At 38.5% G+C, this 13,163-nt stretch overlaps 2 protein-coding genes across 3 annotated transcripts in view; one reads left to right on the forward strand and one right to left on the reverse strand.

Annotated features, from left to right (window-relative positions):
* The window catches only part of LOC136846473 (plasmolipin-like), an 80,602-nt gene that overhangs the window by 45,697 nt on the left and 21,742 nt on the right, over nucleotides 1–13,163 (reverse strand). The window lies entirely within an intron of this gene.
* Nucleotides 4,582–13,163, forward strand: part of LOC136846474 (CKLF-like MARVEL transmembrane domain-containing protein 4) — a 48,746-nt gene continuing 40,164 nt past the window's right edge. Inside the window, exon 1 of the mRNA XM_067117282.1 lies at nucleotides 4,582–5,192. The gene's annotated coding sequence lies outside the window, so the exon portion shown is untranslated. The remainder of the gene's footprint in view (nucleotides 5,193–13,163) is intronic.

The raw sequence follows: 13,163 nt of genomic DNA on the forward strand, positions 1-13,163 counted from the left end.
GAAATTAACTACCGTGGGTTTTACTGGGACTAAGAACAGTCCCGCATGCAGCATTCAACACATCACCGGCAGAAGCTATCTACATGCAAGCACTGGCAATTCCGGCAGACGCTTTTCAAAACCCAACAGAGCCCATGACTCTTCCAGATGTCCCTAGAGCATTGGAAAATATCATGCCAGCGAGACAACTTACGACATAGTATGAAAAGAATACGTCCCCGAAGACCTTAAAAGAGCATAGTATGCATTCATAAGGATAGACGCAAACAAGTCCCCCTCTCTCCTGCCTACTTGAGACCACACCAATACTGCAACAAAGAGGGAAAGCGCATCAGATGACGATGGACGGGAGGATCCTGGGTCTCCACCGACAGGTTAAAACCAGCCTACATCCCAGACTGCGACACACTCCCCTAGGCTTACTTTGGTTGGGGGGGGGGGAGTACTGTGAGGTCCTGATCAGTTGCCAGGACCCTCAGGGCATCCTTGCTTCAAAACAGAAATCTACGTGATGCACCGACTACTCTCCAGAAACACAGATCCAACGCTCCTGATTCAAGCAATCTTTTACACATTTTTCAGGAACTACTTTGTCATTGTAAAAACTGTAATTACTAATGTCTGTCAGGCACTGCAAGCTTTCCAACCATTTGTATTTGAAATTTCTTCCTAACCTGTATATTGGATTGTTAACCATTCTTCAGGTGTGAGAAAACACATCTAACTGTAAATAGGTATCCCTCTGTTTTTCTCTAATGTCAAATGCTACTTTTACGCTCGCAAAGTTCTTGACCTGTCAGAGATTTTGTGTCAGTAAATCAGAATACACAGTGACTCTGCCTCGTTAGAATGTAATCTAAAAAATAAATGTTATTATCTACTGTCCACGTACTTTTGGTTCACCTGTATATATATATATATATATATATATATATATATATATATATATATATATATATATATATATATATATATATATATATATATATATATATATATATATTTTAACAGGAACTCATTTAAATAGGATGGTATCTAATAGAGAGTTTTATTTAAAAAATATTACAAACTTTCAAGGAATTTCTGTCTTCACCGCCAGGTAGCCGTAAAATAACCAGTCACGTGCTCCCGTTGTATTTACATGGGTCTGGGGGAGGGAATTAAAGCCCTGTTGTCCCTATGCCATGTTGAAAATTTTTCTTGTAACCAACACGAATAAATAACAAACGAGAGAGAGAGAGAGAGAGAGAGAGAGAGAGAGAGAGAGAGAGAGAGAGAGAGAGAATACTAAAGACAAAAATTACAGACATCTAAAGACAAAAACTACAGACATGTCATTTGCAGCAGCTGCTGTTCGTAAACTGTCACTACACATTCGGCGGCGCATCACACACTGCTAACGCTAATGCACAGGCCTAAATATGTCTATTCTTAATTATAATTTATGGGAAACAAGAGACGCACACACACACACACACACGTACGTACTTCTAAGCCTTCCAGCCAAAACAGAGAAAGAGAGTTACCACTTCGACTTATATTCAACAAGGCTGGCTGGGGCAAAAGAGAGAGAGAGAGAGAGAGAGAGAGAGAGAGAGAGAGAGAGAGAGAGAGAAGAGAGAGAGAGAGACCTACAACTTGTGAAATAAGAAAAGATTTTCTCCAGCAGTATGCTAATACGCTTTCCTGGGATTAGCATTCCTACAAACTTAGGCAAAACCTAATGCTAGGTTAGAGTCGTGCCATATTTCCAACTGAATATAAAGAGGAATTTCTCGTGGGTGCAGTGATTTAAAGGAAAGGTTGACGCCACGTACGAAGAGAAATCTGGCTATCATTCATTTTTGCTTTCCCTTTCACGCTCCCTGAACCACGGAAGCTGTCTCTTTCCAAGAGACAGGAACGTCTGCCGTCGCCTATGAAAGGGAAAGACTGAACACCGTAAGCTTCACCTTTTTACGCTGCACTTCTTTCGTCCCTTCCCGATGACAGAGAGATTTACTTCGCTTCATCAGCATGGAAAAGAACGCTTGAACAAAATCCTCAAAAACAGCCCCATGAAAATCACTGACAATCGCATCCAAATCGACCGGTGGAGAATAAAAAAAAAAGAACCAAAATAGGTTTCTCCCGCATGACATCACTCAATTAAATGAACCCTTTTTAATGAAACCTCAAATGACTGATGATTATCAAAATCAGACAGGGCTTGCGGTGTCACGGGGCTACGGTGGGGAGGGGTCAGGCTCAAGGGTAAGCCAATTAACTATTAGTGACAAGTAAATGGCACGCCTACCTGCTATCACAACTCACTTGATCGTTTATTCTGATGGCAGCCGCTGAAGATGCTTTCGACAGATGTTCTTTCGCGTTTCTAAATACATCTGAGGAAAACGTACATTTTAAATTACAAAAATAAACGAAATCAAGTAAAACCTATTAAAGTGAATCAAGACAAAAAGTGAGGGGACCGTATAGCCATGTGGAGAAGGGCATAGGGCTAGCAACTTCATCCCTAAATACTGTATTTACTGAGAACCAGAAAGTTGACAGAATCTACAGCCGCCCCATCAAAAGGTGAAAGGAGGATGTTATTTACAATGTGTGTGTGTGTGTGTGTGTGTGTGTGTGTGTGTGTGTGTGTGTGTGTGTGTGTGTGTGTGTGTGTGTGTTTCACACCTTGTGACCAAGAGACTGCAAGCTATCCATCCCATTCTTGTATATGAATTGAACAGTAAACCTCTTCACCATTTAACGCTTGTATGGGTTACAGATTGAAGCACGATTAAGCTATTTTTCCAATGGATGAAAACTTGACCCACCACCCGCATCCAAGTCGATAGCCCGGTATGAAAGGTACAATATCACAGGCAATTTACAAAGACCAATTTCAACACGGCGACAACAACAACAGCCGTGATCCTGCTGTTCCTTTACACCAAGTGCAGACAGCACAGACGACCCACCTCATGTTGTAATACACAAATGGTGCCACATTCGAGCACACTTCCTTAAATACAATCTCATTCCCCGAATAGAGAGAAGCGTTTTAAGCACGAACCGTTAATATCAATTAGACCTCTTGGGACATGCGCAGTGATTACGTACTTAGTAGGCAGTCGTCTGTGGTGAGCCGTAGCCTGAGCAGAAAAATTTAAGCAATCTTATACCAATATAGCTGCAACAACCTTATGAAGGGGAAAATATTATATAAAAAATACATACACCCATGCACACACACACAATATATATATACTGTATATATATATATATATATATATATATATATATATATATATATATATATATATATATATAATTATATATAAATTTGTGTGTGTGTGTAATGTTTCCTTGCAAAAGAGAAAGAATTATGGGGAATAACATTACACAGGACATTCGGGAATGTGTAATTTGACATACTGATTGACATATTAAGACTGATGGACATACTGACTGACATATTAAGATATTAAGACTAATGGACAGATAGTCTGTGTTCACACTAGAAAAAAAAGGCTATCATTATCAAAAGTTCTTCCTATGAAATAGCTATGTAAGAATTTTGAAAGGAATGGGAAGAGCTGTTTGTGGACCGCAAGGACCTTTACAAAACTTAAGACAAAATTAAGTCAAGGCAATGCAGCCAGTAAGCGAATGATGTTTGGCACTCTCACGAAGACTTGCCACGTAACAGTAGAACTAAGATTAGTAATAAAGGTTACCAGCGGATCCCGCCATGCGGCGGCCATGCTAATAATCATAATAACGAGACTGGGGTTCACGGTATTTGTGAAAGCGAGAAATCAAACACTTTAATGAGGGTAAAAGAACATAATACACACTCGCTATATAATAGGTTAACGAAACAAAGTTTCTGTTTTTTTTTTTATCATGGTCAGTCTACTAAAGTCGCTGAAGCAACTAAACCGCTTGTTTATCTTACAGGATACTACGATAAATAACCAAGTCATGTGACCACCATATTAGAGTTTCACATTTCTCCGGGACATAAATGTTACCATATTTCCAAAGCGTGGATCATAAGAGAAACAGGTACTTAAATATCAAAAACGCGAAAAACTGTTTAATCGTTCTTAACAGAAATAAGGAAATTACTAAAAGTCTCACGTTAATTTTACTTTCCAAGCCGTTAACTCCGGAGGGGGAAAATGAAAATTAGTTCTACCTGGTGCATTATCAAATATTTCCATTTTCCCAATACCAAGCACATCTGAACTAAAAATATAAACTGTTTTGCACTGGTCTCTGTCACATTACAATAGCACGAAACATTATACTTCTTTTCAAAATCCTATTTTATTTTTACGTAAACTTTCAGTATCAAGTATTATTCAAAACAATACAGTAAAACAACTACTTTTACTATTACAAAAATAATACTTGGCTGACAACTATGTTTGAAGAAAGAGTTTACTAATTAAATTAGCTCTCGTATATAAATCGATGGCTAAACGAAACAATTTCGTCTTGGAGCGAACTTTCGCGCGGGAAGGATTGGCAACCCCGTTTAAACAACTGAAGATCAATACACGCCCGTCCGAGTTGCCAGCGACGGTCACACCATTTCTTTATTCTACGCTGTAGACATTTCAGGGCAACAAAAATTCCAAAACTGAGTAACGTAACGGAGTTACAGAGAGAAGGTGCGCAAGCGACAAGGCTGGAGATCCGAGAATAAACGGATGTGGACCGAGAGATAATGCAACGGATTTTCAGATAGTCCAGCGAGTAACAGACGCCCTTTCAGTGGTAGTGAATACCAAGTGTTTGTGGGATTGCGCACCACTCCCCTATCGCCTTTGATTTCATTTCCCTTATTACTGTCACCCTGATAACTGTGTCTAACCTACAAATCCATAAAAGTGATCTTGAGGGGGCGGACCATACAATTTTCCAGCTTTACAGTGTTACTGGGGGCCTGGACGCCTTGCCAAGCACGGTCAATGGTGTGATCTAACCGTCAGTGTCAGCAAAATATCGCCGAGAAATTTGGGGAAAAAAGTGTGTCCAATCGAGCTCCGACTTGTATTTAAGCTTATAGAGAGCAAACACAAGCTACGGTCTCTTAATTTTTGCTATTTAAGAGAGCCGGGGAAGAATACGCCCCAGTGAAGTGTGTCGTCCACACCGCCAATTGATTTCTTGACAGAAACGACAGACAGACAGAGGTAAGTAGAGATACATATCACTGCCATTAAGGATGAAGTTATGCAATGAGAGAATGATGGTGATAAAATATAAACCAGCAGACGACACGAGAGCTTGGTCAAATCCTAGTTCGAAGATATTCGACTTTTCTAAGGTTTCCGTTTAAGGGTTTTGGAGCAGAAGACAAGAGAAAACACAAGACAGATAATCAAGAGGAAGGTAGTTGCCTACCTGAGGAAGTCTCTGCTACCTAACTAACATTTTTATTCTATGATTAACGGAGGTGCACGAGATAAATAATCGAAAAGAAGTTGTATGCCCTAGATAGAAGAGTAGAGATAAATATAAACATATATATATATATATAAATATATATATATATATGTGTGTAAATATATACGTATATATACAGGTATGTATAGAGTGATGTCAGGTGGTCGGTCACTATCGTTATTTCCAAACCAGGCCATGGTTCGAATCCTTGAAGGTGCAGAAGTACTTAGCAATTATAATTCCCCTTGGGTGTAAGTTATTACCGAGGTATAGTTAATTCGATATTAAACCGTATTTTTGGCTTAATATTTGTGAATACACATATATATAAATTATATATACATACATATATATGTGTGTGTGTGTGTGTGTGTGTACAGACAGAACGTGTATTACCCAATCATACACTTTACATTCTACAACTATCATCATTATTATAGTTACTGGAGTATAAGGAACAAAGTTCAAAGTTGGTTATGCAACACCCGGCTTAGGTAAATTCTTCATGACTTGTTTTTTCCTTTTTTTTCTCTCTCTCCTTTCTCTCTCTCTCTCTCTCTCTCTCTCTCTCTCTCTCTTTTATACTACCACAATCCCGAAAAGATAATGATACCAACAATGATGTTCAAAATGCACACTTGTGTACTTTTAATATCATTCAATGGATTACATCGCGCATACACACTGTGAATTTTATTTCTCCACTGAATATTCACTTTATTTTCAAGCATTTATGCATTCATGAGACAGAAATTAAAAAATTCATGGCTACGGACGGAAAAAATGGCATTCTAAAGAGGACAAAGTGCAAAACTTAATTTTCATATATTTTTTCCTGACTGGTACTATACAAATATATATACAATATATATTATACAATATATATATACAATATATATATATATATATATATATATATATATATATATATATATATATATATATATATATATATATTAGTGTGTGTACATTACAGCTCTATCCTTCAGTAGATGTATGGCTTCCGTATCTCAGAAGTCGCCTAGATCTTACCCTTTCATCATTATAATTACAATCTACCACAGTCGACTAACTACCTATTTAACGCTCAGGGCAACTAACGCCTACATCATTCCATTTCATTCAGGAATCGAACCCCAGAGAGAGAGAGAGAGAGAGAGAGAGAATCTGTGACTTATCTATAGTTGCCTCTCGAGTGAATGCCTCTTCAGCGACGACCCCCTCTCCCTCTCTCCTTCGTTGCTTTTCTCTTTCTTTCCTCTTCTCTCTTTTCCTTCACGAACGCAGCGTTGCTCCTCACTTATGTTTCCGGCATACATACTAAGAAATTTTCATACACCATACACAGGTCTTACGTAGCAAGTACCAAATATCAATAAGTGTTATTTGTTGCGATGAATAATTGCTTTTTTTCATTTTGTGCACAAAACTGGCGGTATTATATGGTTAATGAGCAAAGGGAAATTTAGCAGCGCATTGAACTCACACACACACACACACACACACAACACACACTGGGGCTTCCTGGATGCTGAGGCACTTCCATTCAAATACCTCTTTAGAATCATCTACTGTACTGTACACGCACTTTCTTGGTTTTCCTCTACTCCGCCCTCTTAAATCTTCCCAACTATACACTTTTCACTCAATTACTAAACAAAAAAACATCATTCGTTTTCTTTTCCACACGACAGAACCATCTCTAAACCCACTGATCAATCCTTTCATATACGCTAACCCCTTTACCACTTTCATGTATCATGTTTTTACATCATCATTCACCATCACCCGCTTCACTTTCATGAGGGAAATATGACTCTATCCTCCCTTCATACTTTCCCACCTTGGCTTCCAACGATCCCAATTTCCGCCGGCCCCCCCAGATCTTTCGCTTACATCTCCTACTCTGTGACTCACGTTTTCTGTCGCCTCATCATCTGTGAAATATTGACTCTGAAATACCTATACGAATGCACTTCTCCCATTCTTCCACCTTCTATATATACTTTAATATTTATCGCACCATCTTCCAAGTTTCTGCTCATCCTCATAACGTCTTTCTTGTTCACACTTACACTAAATATCTATTCTTGGAAAAACTTTCACATATTTTCATGAAGTTCCTCTTCATTATCCCATTTCGATACTTTGTTATCTGCAAGCATCTTCGATTTGACACACGACTTACTACCCCTTTTCTCATCCCACAACTTTTGATCTCTATTTAATGTCCTTTCTCTGACTCTCACATCACTCCATTAATAAGGATATGAAACAGCCGTGGAGAAGAAACACCACTTTCTTGGCTCTCTTTTGACAACAAACCAGTCACTCGCCCGCCAACAAATTCTAAACCACGTTCATTCAAAGCATAAAAACTTTTGATTTCTATCAGCAACTTACCTTGTAAACTATACTTCCTCTAAACCCTTTACATCCCCTCTCTATCAATTGTATCGTAACTTTTTTATGGGTCCCAGTATGCCACAAAGTATGACATTTCCATTTTCTTTCAGACTTCTGGCATAAATGTTTCTTAAAACCCTTGATGTAAACACCATCCTTCTTGTCTAAACCCCAGTCACCTTCCTTATTCGATCCTACACTGTTCTTCCCCTATCAATCACTCTCTGATCTGTCTTGCTCTTCAATAAACTTCCTACTATACATCTTCCTTGCCAAACTAAGTAATGTTATGACATTGTATTTCTTAGTCTTATCGCCTTTACCCTTATACTACGGAATAATCATTCCCCTTACTCATTCCTTCAAAACTGTTCCCTCATTACAACAAACCTTACATATCCTGGTAAGTCATACCACAACATCTAACAAGTAATCCTATTAATTCCTGAAGATATTTCATTTGCCATCTTCTTAATCGACCTCCTCACATCCTCCACCGTCACATCCACAAGCATTCACAGACTTGCACTAACCCCTTCCCCTCTTGCATCATTCAGCCCTCTCTCTCTCTCTCTCTCTCTCTCTCTCTCTCTCTCTCTCTCTCTCTCTCTCTCTCTCTCTCTCAACAATCAAACAATCAACAAGTCTTCAAAATCTATCCAAACGCTTAAGATCAAAACCCGACCTAATATAGGAAAATCTGGACCGCCTAAAAACGTCAAGAGCTGAATAATGGTCGAGCCCCAAATAAGACAGGACGTGGTTAAACGACCTGAAATAAATTGCACATCTTTTAAAGCAAACAAATGAATTGGGGTTTGCAGGGAAAAATGCTGCAGTGGGGCGTCGAGGGGAAACTGTTCGTATTCCGTCACATTTAACAGGATTCACAGCATTGACCCAAGACTGCATTCTCTTCAAATAATCTATTTCAAGACTATTTATTGACTGATTGATTGATTAATGCTATACCAAATCGATCAGAAAATAAAACCTTATTCGCTGCATTATGAAATATAAAAACGGCTAAATTTCGGAACCGCAATGTTAACATCAATAATACCTTGTATGACTAACAGGTGTGTTCTTAAATAACACACCTCCCTAAACCCTTTGCAATAAAACCTAAAGGATCAAAACAGATTATTTATAAACCATAATTATCAAATCGCCTGTCACACAGGGTTAGCGGCTAAGTGGGGGGAATAACCACAACGCCATTTACGATAAAAATTCTCAAGACATTTCTGCAAACACCTTTTAAAAGGTCTCTCTCTCTCTCTCTCTCTCTCTCTGAGGGATGACGCTTGGACGTCCATCTAGCAAGTCTACTGATCCAGGCATGAGACCATTTTCATGGTCGGCTCAAAAGCAGAAGGCGCGTTGAAAGGTCATCCCCTCTGATATTTGTAATGCTGTGAATCCTGTTAAATGTGACGGAATACGAACAGTTTCCCCTCGACGCCCCACTGCAGCATTTTCCCTGCAAACCCCAATTCATTTGTTTGCTTTTAAAAGATGTGCAGTTTATTTCAGGTCGTTTAACCACGTCCTGTCTTATTTGGGGCTCGACCATTATTCAGCTCTTGACGTTTTTAGGTGGTCCAGATTTTCCTATATTAGGCCGGGTTTTGATCTTAAGTGTTTTGATAGATTTTCATGATTTCTTTTTTATTCTTGCTAATATTCATTAATGAGGTTTAATCAGCGAAACACATTCATATATATATACACATATATATATATATATATATTATATATATATAAATATATATATATTATATATATATATTATATTTCTTTTTTATAATATTCATTAATGAGGTTTAATCAGCGAAACACATTCATATATATATACACATATATATATATATATATATATATATAAATATATATATATATATATAATGATTTTCATGATTTCTTTTTTTATTCTTGCTAATATTCATTAATGAGGTTTAAACAAACACATTCATATATATATACACATATATATATATATATATATATATATATATATATATATATATATATATATATATATATATATATATATATATATATGAATGATATGCATAAACAAACGCTAAAACATTTTCCAATTTTCCTTTACATGACCAGAAAACCTTTAGCATCATTTCTTCACATCTGGAACATATCTCAGTCATCCCACCATTCTCCTCGACAAACATTTCGGAGGCACTTCAACAGACCACCTTCCACTCATTTCCCCTTATGCATATTCCACACCTACACTTCATTTCCATGAAGAAGACTCATGGGGTCTTCCCTTCGTGTATTGAACTTGTAACTCTATCTGATAATTTTCTCGGACCTTTTGCTGATCTCCACGAGAGGATAATAATAATAATAATAATAATAATAATAATAATAATAATAATAATAATAATAATAATAATTTTGTATATGCATGTTCAGTTCAACATGGTATACATACCTTCAGTACACAACAAGTATATAAAGTTTATTTTACACACATGTATAGTATATAAGGCTATACGCGCGAGTGTACGTTTGCTTGTGTGGTTTCGCCTAATAAACCTCAATGATGAGTACTGACAAGAATAAAAAAAAAATCATGAAAATCTATCCAAACGCTTAAGATCAAAACCCGACGTAATATAGGAAAATCTGGACCGCCTAAAAACGTCAAGAGCTGAATAATGGTCGAGCCCCAAATAAGACAGGACGTGGTTAAACGACCTGAAATAAATTGCACATCTTTTAAAGCAAACAAATGAATTGGGGTTTGCAGGGAAAAATGCTGCAGTGGGGCGTCGAGGGGAAACTGTTCGTATTCCGTCACATTTAACAGGATTCACAGCATTACAAATATCAGAGGGGATGACCTTTCAACGCGCCTTCTGCTTTTGAGCCGACCATGAAAATGGTCTCATGCCTGGATCAGTAGACTTGCTAGATGGACGTCCAAGCGTCATCCCTCAGAGAGAGAGAGAGAGAGAGAGAGAAGAGAGAATCTGGCTTTGGGAGAATATTTTTGTCCTGACATTTTCAACGTAAACGGAAAATTATTTAATGGTAGCAAAGTCCTTAAAATACTCGAACGTTTACGATAAGGGAAGAGGGAAGTACTATACAATATATGCTACTTCAAAAGGCTTCGTGGACAGTTTTATTGTTTTACCTCTCTCTCTCTGTGTCTGTCTGTCTGTCTGTCTGTCTCAGATAGTATTCATTCCAAAGTCAGATGCAACATCATTGCTTTCAATAACTGCAATGAGTAATATCTAAGCCACTATACTGATGTGCCTCGACGAGATAGTCCCAAACCAACACGGGGAGGGGCGAAGAGACAGCCACCCCGCCTTCTCTCTCTCCCTCTCTCTCTCTATGTGCTCCGTGAGGCAAAATAGTGAAGACTGTCCGTGATGAAGATGTAACTAGTATTTATTTACGTTTCGTCTCGTTATTCTCTACCTGGCAGAGATCCCAAATTCAGTTAATAACAATGTCTTCGAAAATTGATTTTGTAAACGCTTTTTCAGATGGCACGTTAATAAATATTTCACTCGAGGCATGCCTGATCATCACTAGTATGTTATCACACAGGTTTGCTTTGTCAGTTACTTTTATCCGTTGTTGTCTTCTTCAGCTACATTTAAAACCGCATAGACACCTGACTGCCACAATATTTTCCTTGAAATTCTGCGCTAACATTCATGCGAAAACTCTGAAGAAATGATGGGTAAAAATCAAAGGGATCAGTCAGCATTAGGTGCCCATTTTATGTGCTCAACTATTCTCTCTTGGAAATTCACGCCAGGATAGGCTACGCACAAGCCGTCCTCAAGCCGCGAACTGTTGCCTCAATATCAACTGATACCCTATAGTACCTACCAAGGTCTAAAGTTATTGAAACATGGCGATGATTGTCCTCACGTCGCCTTGATAGCTAGATTAAACCAACAAAAGGTAACGGCGCAAGCAAGGAAAAACAATAGGGGCGAAACTGGGGAGGCTATTTTTTTTTTTAATTGAATAACTGCACTCTAGTATCGGCTTGATAGGCGCACGAATTCAATGACCGCCGGAAAGCGGTTATGGTAGTTTCGCATGCGCTCCGCTCCGACTATTGCATCAGGAATCAATAGCACAACATCTTTGAAGTACTATTGATTAGCGAAGCAGAGAATATATGGAAATTTCTTGGTAGCACTTCCTTCATTCTCAGAGGGAGAGAGAGAGAGAGACGTAGTACGTCGTTCATCCAAAGTACAACAGACAGTGTGCATACAGTCTGATTCTTATGTTGCCTTTAAATGCTACGCTGCCCATGACTTGCTCCTACGGAAATAAAAACGACCAATTTCCACGTCCCTGTTATCTGCAGGTTAAACCTTAAAGACGTTGAATGACTAGTTAAATGTTTAAATATTTAAACCCAAGGCACTTCAGGATTACGAAAGACCGGCCAGAGAGGACAAGGACTCGTGCTCCCTGGGGATCGTAGGGGATAGTAGGAAAGGGTCTGGGTGTTTCTAAAATTGGCAAAGCCAATCTTGTTATTGCAAGCGGGAGAAGAGGCTTGGGCAATCTCTCTCTCTCTCTCTCTCTCTCTCTCTCTCTCTCTCTCTCTCTCTCTCTCTCTCTCCATGAATAGTTTAAATTTACCGTTATATTACAAAACCTGTACAACACTGGCGCTTGCGTCTTCTATAACCAGTAACGGGGTGAGAGAGAGAGACTACTGCTGCGAATACAGTAATTACTAAAACAGAACAACAACCTGCGTTAATGGTGAAAACAATGATTAATGACCATGATAATACATCACTAATGATCACCAACTAACATTAGGCTGCTAGCCCATGTAATCCTCCCTTTGTTGTGAACGGAATATTCCAGTGGCTATGTTTCACACTACGGCCAGACATTCTCACTACAAGACATATTAGCACAAAACTACTCCATATATTTCCTACTGGTCACCGTCCTTCCAGTGTCCATTTCCTAAAGCAGCGTCTCGAGCAATATACCGGTTTATTTTCAATAAGGAAAATGTCGAACCCCTGCAGTCTACACAAGTGATCTCTCCTCGCCTTGCCCCTCCTTGCTTATCTTTCACAAACTTACAGTCCTTGCTTTTGTTCGTATTCGTGTTGGTGCTTCATCCCTTGCAGTTAATTTTTCGATTTAATTATGTAAAAAAATACCGGAAATCTTCATCCCAGTGGGAGATATAGATATGTGTGTGTGTGTTACGTGAAAATAGTGGCGAATCATCTTTTTTCATGTCACTTTTCACTGAGGGAAATCTCAAAAGTCACTTG

The sequence above is a fragment of the Macrobrachium rosenbergii genome, chromosome 15 (genome assembly GCF_040412425.1).
Source record: "Macrobrachium rosenbergii isolate ZJJX-2024 chromosome 15, ASM4041242v1, whole genome shotgun sequence".
Classification (NCBI taxonomy): Eukaryota; Metazoa; Arthropoda; class Malacostraca; order Decapoda; family Palaemonidae; genus Macrobrachium; species Macrobrachium rosenbergii.